This window comes from Camellia sinensis, chromosome 4 (assembly GCF_055761805.1).
Source record: "Camellia sinensis isolate YWXY chromosome 4, ASM5576180v1, whole genome shotgun sequence".
In the NCBI taxonomy this organism is placed as follows: Eukaryota; Viridiplantae; Streptophyta; class Magnoliopsida; order Ericales; family Theaceae; genus Camellia; species Camellia sinensis.
The window spans coordinates 138,159,991-138,177,998 of NC_138964.1; the positions used below are offsets into that span (position 1 = coordinate 138,159,991).

Genomic DNA, 18,008 nt, shown 5'->3' on the forward strand with positions numbered 1-18,008 from the left:
CTTTCCAACCATCGCCCCTCTATCACTACCCTCCCCTTTCCTCTCTTCACTACTGCCAACCATTGCCCATCTATTACCACTATCCTCCCTTTTAACTACCGTTGGCATCGTTATCTCCCCAACCCTAACCGCCTCTATTTCCACACCTTGTGTATGGACTGCAATATGAAAATGATTTTTTTATTTGCAAATCGATTTGAATGAATTATGGACTGCAATATGAAGAGGATTTTTTATTTGCAAATCGATTTGAATGAACTATGGATTGCAATCTGAAGAGGATTTTTTGTTTACAAATTGATTTGAATCTGTTATGCAAGTCCCATTGGTAAACCTAAAAGGAGAAATTACTACACTGGTAGTTTCATAAAATTATTACAAATTTATGAAAATATTTATAATTTTAATCATTAATATTTATAAATTTTATCACTGATTTATAATTATCTTCTAAAATACTCAATGAATTGTTATTTCCCCAACTTAAAAAGGGCAATTAGTTAGTTCTTCCATGGCAAACTTCTCAAGCATCATTTTACATTGCATATAGATGTGAAGACTTGACCATTACACTAGTGAATAAGTTGGTCATGGCCAAGACTTTCAGGTTACTCTAAATTTTTTTTATAAAAAAGGTTCAAAAGTGTGTCATAATATGTTCAAATTGACATCCACAACGTCCAAATCTAAACCTTAATTTTTCCCTTTACAATAAAGTGAATTGATCAAAATCCAACCTTCCATAATGTTTCTTCAACTACTATAGTAAGCATAACCAAAGAGAGGCCATAGATGAAAGAAATAACAAAAAAGAACATTGAGGTTCAAATTTTAGAGCAACATATTAGAACAAGAAAAACAGTCAGACAAGAGAGGCCTAATCTCCTCCTCTTCTTCTTCGTTTTCCCAAGTCCCATAATAATCTACAAATGCGCGGATACTGCTAGAAGAAGAAGAAGAAGAAGAGTGAGAATTCACCGTTCCCATGAGCTTCCTCTTCTTGTAACTAGCCTTAAAACAAGCTTGCCTTAGCCTCTTTGTTTTGTCTTTAAGTTGCATATCAGGGACCTCTTCCATCAACTTTCTCTCTTGCTCCAATACATCAATAGCCTCCTTCAACCTTCCCTCAGCGCCTTTTTTTTCTCCCTTATCCATTTCCTGCACAAGCATAACCCATTTATATGTGTTCTTTACTCTTTACATATATATAGTTATATAGTACTATAATTTGAACATCGATGTGAACACAAAAGTAATAGTAATGTCATGCATTTTTTATTCTAAAATGACTATTATAGGATTTTCTCTGATTCATAATCAAATTGGAGGGATCAGATGGGGGTTGCAAGCCCACATTGTATGCATCTCATGATCTGGAAAATTATCTTGCAGAGGTGCAACAAGTAGATTATTTATGAAAAAACTAAGTTTAATTCACAATCTCGATAACTACTTAACATATTTTTCTTCAAGTATTCATGTCTACTAAATGTTGAGGATAAATAAAGAAACTCAATTATTAACACATCTAACAACTTTTCTTTTCTTTTTCTATTTATAATCTTTGCACCATATCACTCTCTTTTTGCACTTGACATAGGGCTAAAGTTGCATATGCATACACTAAGACTAAAAGAAAGAGGGGAAGGTATGTGAGCATTCTTGATTAGGCTTTGGAGGCTCATCAACTTTCTATGAGGCCACCGACGAATACCCTATTCCCTACACTTTTTCTTCAACAATATCAACCCTATATTCATTTCCTTTGCAGTTTGTGTTATTGGCATATAGAAGTACTTAGATATTGTCTTTCTTGACAATGTCTTTGAACTGTTACTCTTCTCCTCTCTGCATCTTTTATTATTAACCCTTTTTTCTTTAACAAACTCCTCTTGAGTTTCCTCATTATTGTCACACAATAGCAATGACTTGTTCTGACTTTGAGGCTCTATTTCAAACCCAACAGGACTTATTTCTTGATTCAAACAATGTAAAAGATTTATCTTTTTTATATAATTTTATCTTTGGTGGGTAAAAATAACTTTTAAAAATTCAAAAATATTTTTTTGATATTTATTTTTATCAAAGTAGTTTATATTTTATCAAATTAATAACTTTACCCTTTAAATGAAGCAACAATGTCTTCAATTATTCTTATTTGAAACGAAATTTAAAATATAGGGTCAAATGTATCACAATTGAAAGGTCAGGGACCAAAGTGACACAAGGTTCAAACTACAAGGATCATCAGCGTAATTTACCCATTCAGATTAGATTTCAATAGTCACTCTATTCAACAAAATTGATAAATTTTTAAATCATGCAACTAATAAAGCAAAACATGCATATAATTGGAATGATATATTTTCATATTTATTACAAAACAAACATAGACAAAAGAGATAATCAATCCTATACTAATCTCATAGATTGTTAATCCCCTCACTATTAATCCTGATAATCAAACTTACCATTTAAGTGTAACTAGATTAAGTGAATTTAAAATATAAAAAAATAATAATTAACATATTTAAAAAATTCACTAAAAAAATACGGATTAAAAATTCAAAAAATTGTTTTTGAAAATTCTAAACCAAACAACGTTGAAAAAAAAAATCAAATTCAAAAATATTATAACTTTGTAGTACAAGAAAATGCAATCCATAATTTGCCTATTGTGGATTCACTCTCGGATACTTAGATTATTTGAATCGCTCATCTTATAAAGTTAACCCATATAAAAAATTAAGTTAATTTTGATTATTTGAATCGCTCATCTTATAAAGTTAACCAATATAAAAAATTAAGTTAATTAAAAATTGATAGTAGTCACAGTACTAATCAAGGCTTGCATATATTCATGATGTTATTAATAGTATTCACATCAATTTTTTTTTTTTTTTTTTTTTTTTTTTTTTTTTATAATTATCCACTTTTTAATTATTTTTGTAATCATAAAATTTTAATTCCACCAAACTTAACCCTAGTACTCACTCTAACCACTACCACCACCACCACCAGATGATATATAAATTATGAAAATTGTATCAATTTAAAGATGAAAAGTGTGATTGAAGGTGAGGTGGAGTTTGACAATTGTGTTTCTACTTTTTATTTTTAGGGCATTTGGGTGAAAAATTTAATTTTAAATTTTTCTTACCCAAAGGTCCGGCCGCTAATTTATTCGTCCATAAGGACAAATTGAGACAAAATGACCAAAATGCCCCTATATATATATCATATATACGGCGCCACACACCACACTTTCTTTCTCTCTCTCTCTCTCTCTCTCTCTCTCTCTCTCTCTCTTTCTCTCTTTCTTTCTCTCGCTCTCCCTTTCTAAACCCCAACCATCACTCTCTCTAAATTCTCTCTCATTCGTCACCAGTCCTCTGTAAAGAAGGTTGTGGTAACCTTTGTTCAATTGTAAGAAAATGAATTTCTGTTTGAAGAAAATGAATTTCTAAAGTAACTAAATCATGAATTTGATCTAGCTCTTTGTATATGGTTCGATTATAAATTAAAAAATAAGTGGTTGATTACAGATAATCGTATGAATGCCTATAGGATCAATTTTAGTAATAGGCATTAAGTAACAATAAATGGTGTTCCCAAAATAATGGTTGGAGACATATTTCTGATAAGGACAAAAGATGTAGATAAACAAATGCCCTGGTTACAGATAAGAGCTTTAGGTATTTTATACTTGATATGCATAGAATTACCACTAGCACTAGTAAGTGACTGGGTAGTTTTCTGAAAATATCTAGTTGAAATTAATCCTTCCTATATACAATTCATGTTATCACCACTATCAACAAGGGCAACTGCATCTTTGAGAATAAAATCAGGTTGAATGACAAAAGTAATATGACTATACCATTTTTGAAATGTAACCTGATTAACAAGCATTAAATACTGGTTATTTTTATTTTTCTGGTTAGAAGTTTCTGGAGCACTATCTTTACCTTTTCTGTTTGCAGTTTTAAGCTAATGTATTTCAGCTTGTATAACAAGGTTAGCATTTTGAAGACGCTTAATTTATGTTTTTAAGACATTAATTTCCTTTTTTAAGTCTTGAATGGTGACTGGTCTTTCAATAACAAGTGAAGAGTGCGTTCTATTCAAAACATCTTTCATGCTGTACTATTGAAAAGGAATCAGAGGAGGTTTAGTGCTAGCTTTCTGTTGTTGATAGCAAATTTCTAAAAATGTAAGTTTCATTTCTGATCCTTAATTTGCTTAGCTAAATCTAACATAGATTTCTAATCATCAGTTAAAACATGATTACTAGGACCTCCAAGGTCCAAACCATTCAGTTCAACAATAGATTTCCAATAATTTATCTCAGAAATTTGATTCAGATTCGTAGAACAAGAACAATTAGGTTTTGATGTATCTAACTCATCACTAGAGGTAGATAGAGGGGAGAGCTCAGCCAGTCAATCAGACTCAAAACTAGTGTCTGATTCTTCATTTGATAAAGTTTGTAATAACTGTTGAGTTATAAGAGGATCCAAAGACATTTCATTAATTTTCTGTTTTAATTTGGATCTACAACGATTAGCATAGTGACTGGTGTCTCCGCATTTATAACATTTAATATCTTTCTTAGACGCTGCCCTTTTAGCGGTTAGTTTCCTGGTTGTAGGGAAAGACTTTTCTGGTGAAAAGGAAGACTGTGGGATTTTTTATAATGTTTATGATACTAATTGGAAGACTTTTTATGATAAGATTTTCTGATTTTTGATGGATACTGGATTTTGGTGTCATAGGCAAACTGATCACAAAACTCACCTAATTCTTTTTTGTTAGTAAGATTCTGTTTTTTCATCTGGTATTGGAGTTTAAGGTCATTACACAAAGAAAGACCTTTTTCTATGATAAGTCCTATGAGTTGGCCATAGGTATACTGGTCATAAGGGATAGCCATGCGATTATGGCGATCGCGAAGTTTTTTCTAAACTTTTTCTGCAAAAAGATTAGGAAGGCTATCAATAAATTTGGCTTTCTAATGACTACTATTAGCATCAATTCGTTGCATAACCTTTAATAAAAAAAACATCTTTATACCAACGAAAATGGGTTAAAGATGGGCATCTAAGGTTCTGAAGTAATTCACGGCTACGGTCATCATTAATTGTACTGCCTCCAATAAAATGGTAAAGAATTGTCTGGACAAGAGTATAAACTGCATCCTCTCTTTGAGTAACAGTATTACTAATGGGATCTGTTTCAGTTTAGACAGCATTTAAGACTTCCTGCTGTTGATTAGAGGTGAGAACATTATCCCACCATCTCTTAAGGATACCGCAAAATCCATTAACAATGAATCGAACTATCTAATGATCAGAATTATTATTTTGTTTACAAACGGTGGCATACATAATAATTTGATGTATATATTCAAATATCTGGTATTTAGAATAACCATCTACATTCCATTCATAAATGGTTTTTCCATGATAAGAGTTCTGACTATAAAAGAAATCTTCATCATAAAGAATATCCTGCAGTGTAGATCTCCGATAATAATACCTATTGGCGCCTTGTATGGCTGTCTTGTTGGTTTGTTTTGGGAAAATAGTTCTGTTAACGAATTACATATTTTGAAAATTATTCTGTTGTTCATAAATTAATGAAGGTGTAACTCCTTCATCATCATCCTGTTGTATTCCTGGAGTGTATGGAGTAGACAACATGTTTATTGAACTACTGTCTGGTGCTGAGTTTCCTAAATTCAGTTCTTTCATCTTTCTAAAAAGGGTATCCCTAAATTCATTATCCTTTTGATTAGAACGTAACTTAATATTAGTTACTTCTAAAGGTGGTTTAATATTTAAGGGTTGAAGAGTAGAGGCTGGTATCGGGACCAATTTTTGATTGGTAAAAGTATGTATAGTTTCCTCAATTCTGGTTAGTTATTTTCCTACAATTTGGAAGCACAAATTAGTATAATTATTCTGTTTTATTAATGGTACAATATCTTTAACCTGTAAAGACTCTTTCTGAGCCATTCTAGAAGGAGTTTCCACATAAGCATTGATGATCAAAGGCTGTTGTGAGACATCACTAGGGGCTAATTCTAAAGGCTATGGTGGTGAATGAACATAAACTATTTTGTGACCACCTACTGTTTGCCATGTTCGCTGTATATTCTCCAAGACATTAATTTGGGATGTTGGAATAAACTCCATGACTGTGCTAAATTCATAATACTATTCTGGAAAGTGTCTAAGAGTTTGGAATTTCTCTAGATGATAATAATATTGATTTTTAAACTATTGAAATTCAGATTTAGTATGGTTACTAAAATACCATAGCCTAAATCCCTGATATTTATTTTGCATAAAATCCTGGTTAAGTTGTTTTCTAATTTCACTTCCTGATGTAAAATCCATTAAATTTCAAAATTCATATCACTAGCAGTTGGGCTCTCAGGCCTTCTGGTTTCATATAATCCATGAGGAATTTGATTTTCAGATATGTGAATACCCAGGATAAGGGTTTCAGGAAGAAGGTTAAGAGAAGAGTGACTAGGAGGCTGAGAAGACATCCCTTGATTTACAGACTCTATAGGTTCAGACATAGAATGTCTAGAGGATTCAGGTAAATCTACTCAATAAGGCAGATTAATGGAGTGATGACTCATACTAGACAAGCTTCGGTTAAGAGGTTGTTGAAATTTAAAATAAACATTAACTCCTTGTGTCTGAATTACATCATCTAAAGTTGTCTAATGATTGGTCTGACTGGTACAACATTCTTAATTTGCCATATCTCTGGAAATGTAATATTGTTCCAAGGAATCATTTTAGGAACAGCTACCTGGCTACCGAAAAGGTTAGTATCAATTAAGACAGTTTGTCCTAATTCACTGTGTTTTCTGATATAAGGATTTAAGGTACTTAAAACCTTAAGATGAATTCTGAAAATAACTGATAAGGGTGCTGACCTTGGTAAATACTGATAACCATTTGCTAAAATTCTAAGTTCAAGAACTTTAGACAGATTCAGATCTATGAGTGTTATACTCAAATTCGAATAAATATTGAAATATACTGGTCGATGAGATAAACTGGTTTCGATGGCTCCCATCAAAGAAGCTTTCCAATCAAGGTATCTACCATCCCTGAGTGTACAAGTAAGACAGATATTTTGTCCTAACAGAGTTAGGGGTTTAAAAGCTATCTGAACAAGTCCTATGTGGACATATTTATATTTTTTTAAAAAATGTATTTGTAATAATTGAATGACTTCATCATCATTCTGTAGAGGAACTTCATGTTCAAAAGTTGTAATAATTTTTTTACTGGTAAAATCAAAAGTACCAATTTTATAAATGGTTTCTGGTTTAACTTTGGGAACGGTCCATTTATCAAGGGCTTCCCTTACATCCTGATAGGCTACTAGTTCTGCTGCTTTTGATGTAAAAGCTACTATATTGACTACTTGTAATGACCCCAAAACATGTGTCATATTTATCAGTAATTAATTATGTGTTTATGTGAATTAATTGAAAAATAGCTATTTGAATTAGAAGAATATCTGTTGAGATGAGAACTTTGGAACTGAAATTGATGACCGTAATGGGTTCAGAAAACGAAATTGAGCACGCCTATGTGATACCGGGAATTTTTAGAACCATTTGGGAAAATAAATTGAGGACTGAATTTCGTCTGAATCGCTAAGCCTTGTTTGGCTCATGTTTATGGCACAATTCTATATTTATGATATATAGATAAGGATAAGGACTATGTTGACCATGTATTGACTCAACAAAAGAGGAAAGAAAATATCTAAGAGAGAGAGAGAGAGGGAGTTCGTGAGAAAGGGAAGAAAAGGGGAAATCAAGCTTAAATCTTCCTCAATTAAAGAATCAAGGTAAGGATCTTCTCTAAATTCTTGAAGTAAGGTTGATGCATCAATGATCTGATGTTAAATAAGAGGATTGAAAGGGGAAATATGTTTAATTTGAGCATGCATGGCATGAATAGATGATTTATGGTTATATTTGTCATATTTTGAGGAAGAACCTCCATGGATTTAAGAATGAAGCTTTTATGAACATGTTTTATGATTTTTCATCTTCAATCAAGGTTGGATTTTGTATATGATGCATTTGGGTTTGTTTAGAAGCTATAATGTTTAATTCAAGTTGTGTTTCAAGTGTTTTGAGACTTGGATTTCATAAATGTTGAAGTGGTTTTGCAAAAAGGAAAGATCCAAGCTTTGGAAGATTTCAGAATTTCGGATTTTACATGGTCCGCTCGAGCGGAGGGATTCCCGCTCGAGCGTGAAAATCGGCCTCCCAGCAGTTTTGAAAAATTGTGCAGTCCGCTTGAGCGGACAAAGTGGTGCTCGAGCGGGGGACTTATTTCAGGAAATTTTGAGAAGTTGAATTACATGATTTTCACATGTCATTTGCATCATTTAGCATCTCATAATCATGAAATAGAGTAAAGAAAGGATAGTATGGCATGAACACTTGCTTCTATGATAATGTGTTCTAATGTTAATAATTGCAGGTCAGGAGGCGAAGACCGTGCAATCGGTTTTGGAAACCTACTGTGAGTAACATTTCTGTAAAGATATGTTAGTATGATCTATGTTTAAAAGTGCTACGTTATGCTATGGTTTTGAAATGATAAATGTTTTCTGTGAATGAATGTCCAGTTTGCGAATCTAGTATGGCATCCACAGATAGTCCTAAGTGGACCAGTTTACGAGATCTCAGTATATGTTTAATCGGTGTCCGGGACCGGTTACTCTAGTCGTTGGACGACAAATGTTATGTTCTATGGAGTATGCCATTATGTATGTTCTGATATGAGATGATTATGTTTATGAATGATTTATTTTATGGATAAATGAAATGTGGAATTCATTCACTACCCCTTTACTTTAATGTTACTTGCTGAGCTTTAGCTCATTGTTTGTATATGTATTTATAGGTGAGCACTCTGGGAGTCAAGCCTAGGCGGAGTCCGAGTCGAGCCGCCGTTTTGAAGCCTACCCGGTGTTTTGGTGCCTCCAAGTTGGGGCTAGGCCTAGAAGGCCGTTAGGAAGCTTGGTTTTGGTTGTACATGTGGCGTGAGCCTATGTTTTGTACATGAATTTTGATTATATGTGATGTAATGTAGTGGGTAAATTAACATTTTTGGCATGTAATGTATGTTCATATAAGTGCACAGCTCTTTGGACTATTAGTGTTTTGCTTTCGCTTCCGCAAGCCCCGGTTATGTATGTTTTGTACAGAAAGGCCTGTGGTAATCTAGGATTACTGGCCGGTTACGATGCCAACCTTCTCGGGGCGGGTTTGGGTCGTGACACTACTGTTGTGATGGTTGCTTCTTCTGCCATTGGTTGTATGTAACCATGTATGTATAATTTAAATATTATATACAGGTATTATGTGAATGAATAAACATGGCTCTGATACCAACTAAGTGTTCAAAAGGGCTAGGCAAAGCACGCCTGTCAACGATTTACAAGGTACAGTGTCCTATTTGCATTCTCTGCTACAAGACTACCCTAAACGCGACTTAGATGATGTCCCACTTCTCCCAACTACAATCTACCCTTATTTGGCACAAACCCAGGAACATAAATGCACATAATACAAGTATATAATAAACAAATTATGGCATATATGGTATCATGTTTTACTATTAGGGTGGAGGCCTAATAGTAGCCGCCCACACACAAATATGTTCCTGTATTTGCTGTTAAATTTTGGCTATTTGTCTTTCATAGAATTCTACTTGTTGTGTAGCCCAAGGCTGTAAATACTGATCGTGAAGAAATGTTAAATAATTATTACGACTTATATTATAAAATTCTAGAACATTTAATAAGTCAACAAGTAAATCTACGGATGGCATACATTAGAGAGAGAAATACTTACAATCGCAACTTCAAAACAGCTTAGTTCTTCAACACTTAATCTATATATTGGAGAAATGTTTACAATATGAAAGAGGGAGAGCTTACACCAATTAATTAATTAATTATTTTTAAAAAACTTAAACACACACTCTAAAAACTCTGCCTCAACAAGGGTGAGGCCCTTCCCTTTTATAATACATGAAACGGAAAAGATAAAATAAGAAGAGGACATGTGGCTTGTCCTTGTGGAGTGGAGTCGATCGTCCTTATCCTCATGACTCAGCATCCTATCTTCTTTGTCTGGTGGTGGATAGCTGTCTGGACAGTTGTGTAGTATATCGAGATAGCAGACAGAGCATCTGCTTTTGTAAAAGTTGTACTGGTTTTGTCGTTTTATGCCGACGATTGTGCTGGTGAAGGACAGAACCCATCATGCTTTGCCTTTACCTTTTTCTTATCTTTTTCTTTGTTGATTTTGTCGGCAATCATACTGGTGAGTGAATCCCAAAAATCACCAAAGTTGGTTTCATCATCTCTTGGTACTTGTGATTCGCCAGCTAATACAACAAATTCATTTTCATCCTGGTTAGGATCCTCATGGTCTTGATTACTGGTAACAAATTTCATGGAGGTATCATCCCCGGAAATAGTTTAGAGAAACTGATCCTTCATAAAATCCATACTTTGAACACTTAATTCTGTTTCTGACAAATTAGGATATTTTTGTCGTAATTCTATTTGGATTTGTAAAAACGGATTTTGAGTAACTAGTTGGCTGGGAATAATTTTTGGAACAGCATCCCAACAGGCTTGAGAATGTGTCTTGATTTTCTGGACAATTTTTGGTAGAATAGGGTTCATACCCTTATCCCACCATCTCACAAAGAAGGCCCTTTTGAGACGTGAGATCTTATTATGATAATCACACTGAAAGTCCCATTTCCAAATCCATGGAATACCAAAACGAATTGTGAAATGGACTAAGGTTTTTGTTATAGAGATATCCTTATTTACTGGTAAATGGGAATATTCAATATGCCATTCATTATAGGCTTTCCTGATTGGTCCTGGTAAAACTTCTAACTATAACCCAAATTTATCCCACCAAACGAGGAACCAAGAAGGGACATCGTTTTTAAGGACATCAGGGCAAATGCAGATAAACCAAGAATGATTGTTAATGGGATTCTGGTAATAAAATGTTAGAGTAAATGCACCTATATAGTCCCAAAAGCTATACCGGGTTTCCCTGTTACAAATATCAAGTTGCCGGGTAGTATGCGAGTGAATGCCCCATGTTGTAATGGGCATAATATAGCGGACAATTATTTTACTATACTGGATAGGACTGGTTGTTTTGGAGGGATCATGCAAAGTATGCTTGATCTCCACAGCAACAGTTTCAATGAGTATCTGTTCATAAACATATCTATACTGGTTAAAATGAGGAGGAAATTGCTGCGTGGTATGTTATCGACGCTTGATTTCCCATAGATCAGACATCTATTGTTCATCTATTGGTTCAATATAAAGGACAGCTTCCTCAGTAATACTGTTTGCTGTATACTGTTCTTCAGGCTTAAGGAGAATATCCTAAATCGTTTGACTGGATTCACCTTTATTGTTAGAGGCTTGGAGTCTTGGAAATTCTGTTTGATAGGGATTGGATCCTAGACCACGACCTCATCGGCCCCGGCCTCTGCTGGTCATGATTTTGCTGGACCCTGTTGTAGACACCCTATTTTGACTGGCCCTAAGACTTGGGCGCTTTTTTTTGATTACCCGATGATGACAATTAGAATGTGTTTCTCATAGAATCCTCAGTAGGGGAGATGAAATTTGAACTTTAATCCCAACTTTCACCACTATGGCCCAATTGTTTTAAAATACTGAATATTTCATTAGTTTAGTATTTTTGTAATTTTTCATAATTTTATGTGTTTGTTCATATTTTTGGTGTATTGTATATATATAAAAGAAAATAATCAAAAAAGTTATATTATCATATTATATTTTAATATTATTATATTATATGTTTAGTATTTTATATATAGTTATATTATTATATTATATGTTTAGTATTTTGATATAAATTATATATTATATATATTTTATATATTATATTATATATATTATAAAATAATAATAACTATTCGTTTGATGTCGGTTTGATTTTATATATATATATATATATTATTATATTATTATTATTAGATTATATTTTGGCTATATAAGGACGAAGGGGAGGAGTTTGAAGGGCTCAGCAAGAAAGAAGAAGAAAAAAGGGAAGAAAAAAAGAGAAAAAGGAGGGAAGGGTCTGAGAATTAGATTAGAGAATCAGAGAGGGAAAAAAAAGAAGTGGTGCGAGAGAGTTTGAGAAGAGAGAGAGGGAAAATAAAATATTTTCTTCGATATTTTTATTTCCATTTCATCAATACACCATTCAAAAACCAACCACTAAAGTTGTAATTCCAAATTTTGGACTGAGAATTGAGAACACATTCCACAGACTTGAGAGTAATCAAAAGAAAGTTTGTGACTCAGAAAATTCATCATTTCCCCAAAGGTGAGTCTTTGCAAATTTTTATTTAATTTAAAAATGTGATATAATTTGTTTAAATACTTCATTTACTTCTTTTCATAACTGTTTTTTTTATCGTTTTAATGGGATGGTTGCACCACCCACATATCTGCTGTAATTTAAATATTGTATATAATCTGTTGTAATTTATTACTTTAAATAATTTACCCCACTAGATGAATAGTAACCTCCGGCGGTGAATAGTAACCTCCGGTGGTGAATAGTAAAAGTGGTAGGTTTCTAATTTCAGCACTATTGTATGCTATTTAGGGGGCTATTTAATTTATTTCAATGATTTATGTTTTAAATATCAAGTTTGTTTGTACTAACCAATTAATCAATTTCGCATAATCATCTCTGCAACCTCCCTCCATTCTTTGCTTATTTCGATTAAAAAGTTATGAAAAATTAATATTGTGGTTCAAGTATAAGAAAGGAACTCTTCCATGCTTAATGGTTTAATCTCTTCGGAGGTTCATTACCAAAGGTATAAAACGCTCAATGCTTAATGGTTTAATCTCTTAGGAGATTCATTACCAAAGGCATAAAACGTTTTATGCTTAGGAGGTTCTTTACCAAAGGCATAAAACATTTTATGCTTAAGAGGTTCATTACCAAAAGTATATAGCGTTCTATGCTTACTGATTTAATCTCTTAAGGGATTTACTACCAAAAGCATAAAATGTTCTATACTTAACGGTTTAAATTCTTTGGAGGTTCACTACCCCAAATGTATACATGTTCTTATACTAATGCACAATCTTTTATTTTTCATTTCTCTTTATTCATCAGTGTGTTTACTTTTAAGGGACTAATTGACCCTTGGAAATCACCAAGGAAAGTGTCATTATCACTTGTTATCAAGTTTGGATTTCAAGTCATTATTACTCAAGTTTGGGTTTTTCTAAGTCATTATCACTCTTTTGAGTTTGATTAGTCCTTGTTGTACATCTTGAGTTTGACTTGGAATCCCTTATCGCTTGTAAATAAGTTTGACTCTTCATTTGTAATTTCCCCCGAAGAAAATCTTCTCGGGTTAAGTTGATGCTTGTTTCTCTTTATTGCATTTTGGACTTAGTGGACGTAAATATCACTTTTGCACAAACAGGAGAAAAGATAAAGAAATGGACAGGTAATAAAAAAGGCTAATAAAATTGGTTAAAATTGGATTACAACTGACATAAAGAACCAATATGATTAATTGAATTCGGTCGGACATTATACCGAATTTATTGTGTCAAGGCTTGCCTTACATCAATTATTGTAATAAATTAGACATCCCCTTTTATTTATTATTCATTCGGCTTTGTAATAATTATTTATTCAGACATTTGGACATTCGGACCCTTCTTCGCGAGGACAAACTTGTAATAATGTGTATGTCTTCCAACCCCACGTCTTTCTCCCTTTTATTTACCAGCTTATGATGGTTAGATTAGGGACATCATGTTTGCATCCACTTGTATTGCATGCACCAAGGCCCGGCGCATCATTCTAATTCGCATTGTCATTTAAATACTTCTTTGAATACATGCTTAGACCACATGCGATCAAATCATTTCATATGCCATACTAGTAGCTGAGCCTAGTAATTGCATATCACATGTGTTGCATTTGTCATATTGTACAGTTAGGAATCATGCATATTTTCTAACTTTGTTTTGTAGCTTGTTCGCGGGACGTCGGTAAATATGTGAGTTGTTATTCTTTAGCATCTCGCTTGTACATAATTTTCTTATTATGTTTAGCATCCTACCATGAAGCTAATTGCTTAAATGATAAACTGTTTGAATGCTTGTGGATGAAGGCTTGTTGCTTGAATTGGAGTGATTCAACAAATGTATGTTTTAAGCCCACTTTGTAGTGGCAAATTCACAAACTTTAAGCCCACTTTGTTAAGTGGCAAATTAAGCCCACTTGAGGTGGCAAATTCAAACCCTTTTCGAGAAACAAACATGAAATTGAATTGTTCCAATTTGAGCAAACTAGTCTATACCTTGTATGCTTCACATAATAAATTTTAGAATTTACTAAATAATCAGAATAAGAACATATATTGTACATAAAAATCACATCATGGTTAGTAGAGGCCGATTTTTGATCGGGTGAGTGAGGTGTTCAATTATTGACCTTTCCCTCTCATATCTAAGTTCCCGAACCAAGACACTTTGGTAACGGCGGACTAATGGCTTTTGGCATGAGTCATGAGTTTCCTAAATTTCCCAAAAATAAATATTTAGGTGGTGACTCTGAAATCTGGCAAAGCAGTCCATTTTTGGCATTTTATTCAAACATCGATTTTCCAAAAGAAATTGCCGGATTTGGACTCTTTTTGTGTTTCCACTGTTTCACATTGCACTTGTGAAATCAGATTTAGAACCAACACACAAGTGGAGTCCGAACTGTAAGGGCTATTCGTTCTTCCGAAAGGGAGCGCGAAAAGCCGAGCTACACCTATGAATATTCACGGGTGAGAAAATCTGGTAAGAAATTCTATTCACCTTTAATATATTCAATATCAAAGTCAAATATTGATAAAATACTTTGTCGTGTGGCGAATATCTATTTTGATGCAAGGTTTAAAACATCTTTTTTGAAAATTTGTTTAGTTGTAGAACAATAAACACAAATAAGAAAATGTTGATTGAGTAAATCATCCTAAAATTTTTAAACACATTTAACAATGGCTAAACATTCATGTTTAATGGTTGGATAGTTTCAAGCAGGTCCTTTCCAACTACCAGATGTAAAACGTAAAAGTTCTTCAGTTGATGTAGTAGGATTAAATTGTTTTAAAATCCCACCATAGCCCTAATTAGAGGCATCAGTTTCAATAATCTTTTTCCATACTGATTAGGTAGATAAAGGCAAGGAAGTTGCTTAACTTTAGCCTTAATTTTCTGTACTACTTAGGTATGTGTCTCAGACTAAGGAAGAGGATTTTTCTGTAATCGGGTATAAAGGATAGATGCATCCTGGGATAACTGATGATAATAGTCATGAATATAATTTAAACTACCAAGAAATTTCTGTAATTTAGTTTTATCTTTGTTTTCATCAGGAAATTTAGATGCAAACACTATATTGCGGTTGATGGGTATAATACTTCCATTATGAATGTTATGACCCAAAAATCGTACTGTTTTCTGAAAAAGTTTCATTTTTGGTGCCGAAATAACTAAACCATTTTTTATAATAACATGTTTAAATATATTAAGATGTTTAATATACTGATCAATGAAAGATGAGAAAATAAGAACATCATCTATATAATAGATAGCAAATTCTATATAAGGAGTAAAAATGTCATTCATGATATACTGAAATTTTGAAGGAGCATTTTTTAATCCAAATGGCATAACATTCCATTCAAAATACCCAAAAGGTACTGTAAAAGCTGTTTTATATCTATCTTGTTCAGCAATTTGTACTTGCCAATATCCTGATTTAAGATCAAATTTAGAAAAGATAACAACATCTTGTGAACGATCTAAAAGATCTTTTTTATTCGGAATTGGATATCTAATCCATTTTAGAACATCATTAAGAGGTTTATATTTAATTACTAATCCTGGCACACCTCTTTCTATTTCTGCATTTTTATTATCATAAAATGTTGTACAGCTCCAAGGTGAGTGGCTACTTCTAATTAATTTTTTTCTGGAGGAGAGAATTAATTTCTGTTTTGCAAAGTTCAAGATAGTCTTTTTTCATTTGACTAGGTCTAGCTTTGGTTGGAATGAATTTCTCATTAAAATCGGGTTCGTAGGGAAGAGAAACAATGGGTTTTTTTCTTTCCCAAAAAGCATTTGGAATATCATTACAAATTTCTGTTTGAAATTCTTTTTCAATAAGCTTGATTTTATTCTGTAAAGAAAGTTGTTGTAATCTTTGTTCAGTTGTAAGAAAATGAATTTTTGTTTGAAGAAAACTAATTTGTTTTTCTTTAAAAGTAACTAAATCATGAATCTGATCTAGCTCTTTTGTATATGGTTCGGTTATAAATACAAAAATAAGTGGTTGATTACTAATAGTCATATGAATGCCTATAGGATCAATTTTAGTAATAGGCATTAAGAGATATAAAAATGGTGTTCCCAAAATAATGGTTGGAGACGTATTTCTGATAAGGACAAAAGATGTAGATAAACAAATGCCCTGGTTACAGATAAGAGCTTCAGGTATTTTATACTTGATATGTATAGAATTACCACTAGCACTAGTTAGAGACTGGGTAGTTTTCTGAAAATATCTAGTTGGAATTAATCATTCCTATATACAATTCATGTCAGCACCACTATTAACAAGGGCAACTGCATCTTTGAGAATAAAATCAGGTTGAATAACAAAAGTAATACGAATATACCATTTTTGAAATGTAACCTGATTAACAAGCATTAAATACTGGTTATTTTTATTTTTCTGGTCAGAAGTTTCTGGAGCACTATCTTTACCTTTTTGGTTTGCAATTTTAAGTTGATGTATTTCAGCTTTTATAGCAAGGTTAGCATTTTGAAGATGCTTAATTTATGTTTTTAAGACATTCATTTTTTTTTTTTTAAGTCTTGAATGGTGACTGGTCTTTCAATAACAGGTGAAGACTGCATTCTAGTCAAAACATCTTTCATGCTGTACGATTGAAAAGGAATCAAAGGAGGTTCAATGCTAGCTTTCTGTTGTTGATAACAAATTTCTAAAAATTTAAGTTTCATTTCTAATCCTTAATTTGCTAAGCTAAATCTAACATAGATTTATGATCATCAGTTAAAACATGACTACTAGGACCCTTAAGGTCCAAACCATTCAGTTCAACAATAGATTTTCAATAATTTATCTTAAAAATTTGATTCAGATTTGTAGAACAAGAGCAATTAGGTTTTGATGTATCTAACTCATCAATAGAGGTAGATGGAGAGTAGAGCTCAGCCAGTCAATCGAACTCAAAACTAGTGCCTGATTCTTCATCTGATAAAGTTTGTAATAACTGTTGAGTTATAAGAGGATCCAAAGACATTTGATTAATTTTCTGTTTTAATTTGGATCTACAACGATTAGCATAGTGACCGGTGACTCCGCATTTATAACATTTAACATCTTTCTTAGACGTTGCCCTTTTAGCAGTTGGTTTCTTGGTTGGAGGGAAAGATTTTTTCTGGTGAGAAGGAAGATTGGGGGATTTTCTATAATGTTTACGATACTACTTGGAAGACTTTTTATTATAAGATTTTCTAGTTTTTGATGGATACTGGATTTTGGTGTCATAGGCAAACTGATCACAAACTTCACCTAATTCTTTTTTCCCATTAAGATTCTGTCTTTTCATCTGGTATTGGAGTTTAAGGTCATTACACAAAGAAAGACCTTATTCTATGATACGTCCTATGAGTTGGCCATAGGTATACTGGTCATAAGGGATAGCCATGCGATCATGGCGATCGCGAAGTTTTTCCGAACTTTTTCTGCAAAAAGATTAGGAAGGCCATCAATAAATTTGGCTTTCCAATGACACTTGTTAGCATCAAGTCGTTGTATAACCTTT

The 18,008-nt window shown here is 32.9% G+C and overlaps 1 pseudogene; it reads right to left on the minus strand.

Moving 5' to 3' along the window:
- Positions 1 to 831: 831 nt before the first annotated feature.
- On the minus strand, positions 832 to 4,933 carry LOC145824070 (uncharacterized; annotated as a pseudogene).
- Between the last annotated feature and the right edge of the window lie 13,075 nt (positions 4,934 to 18,008).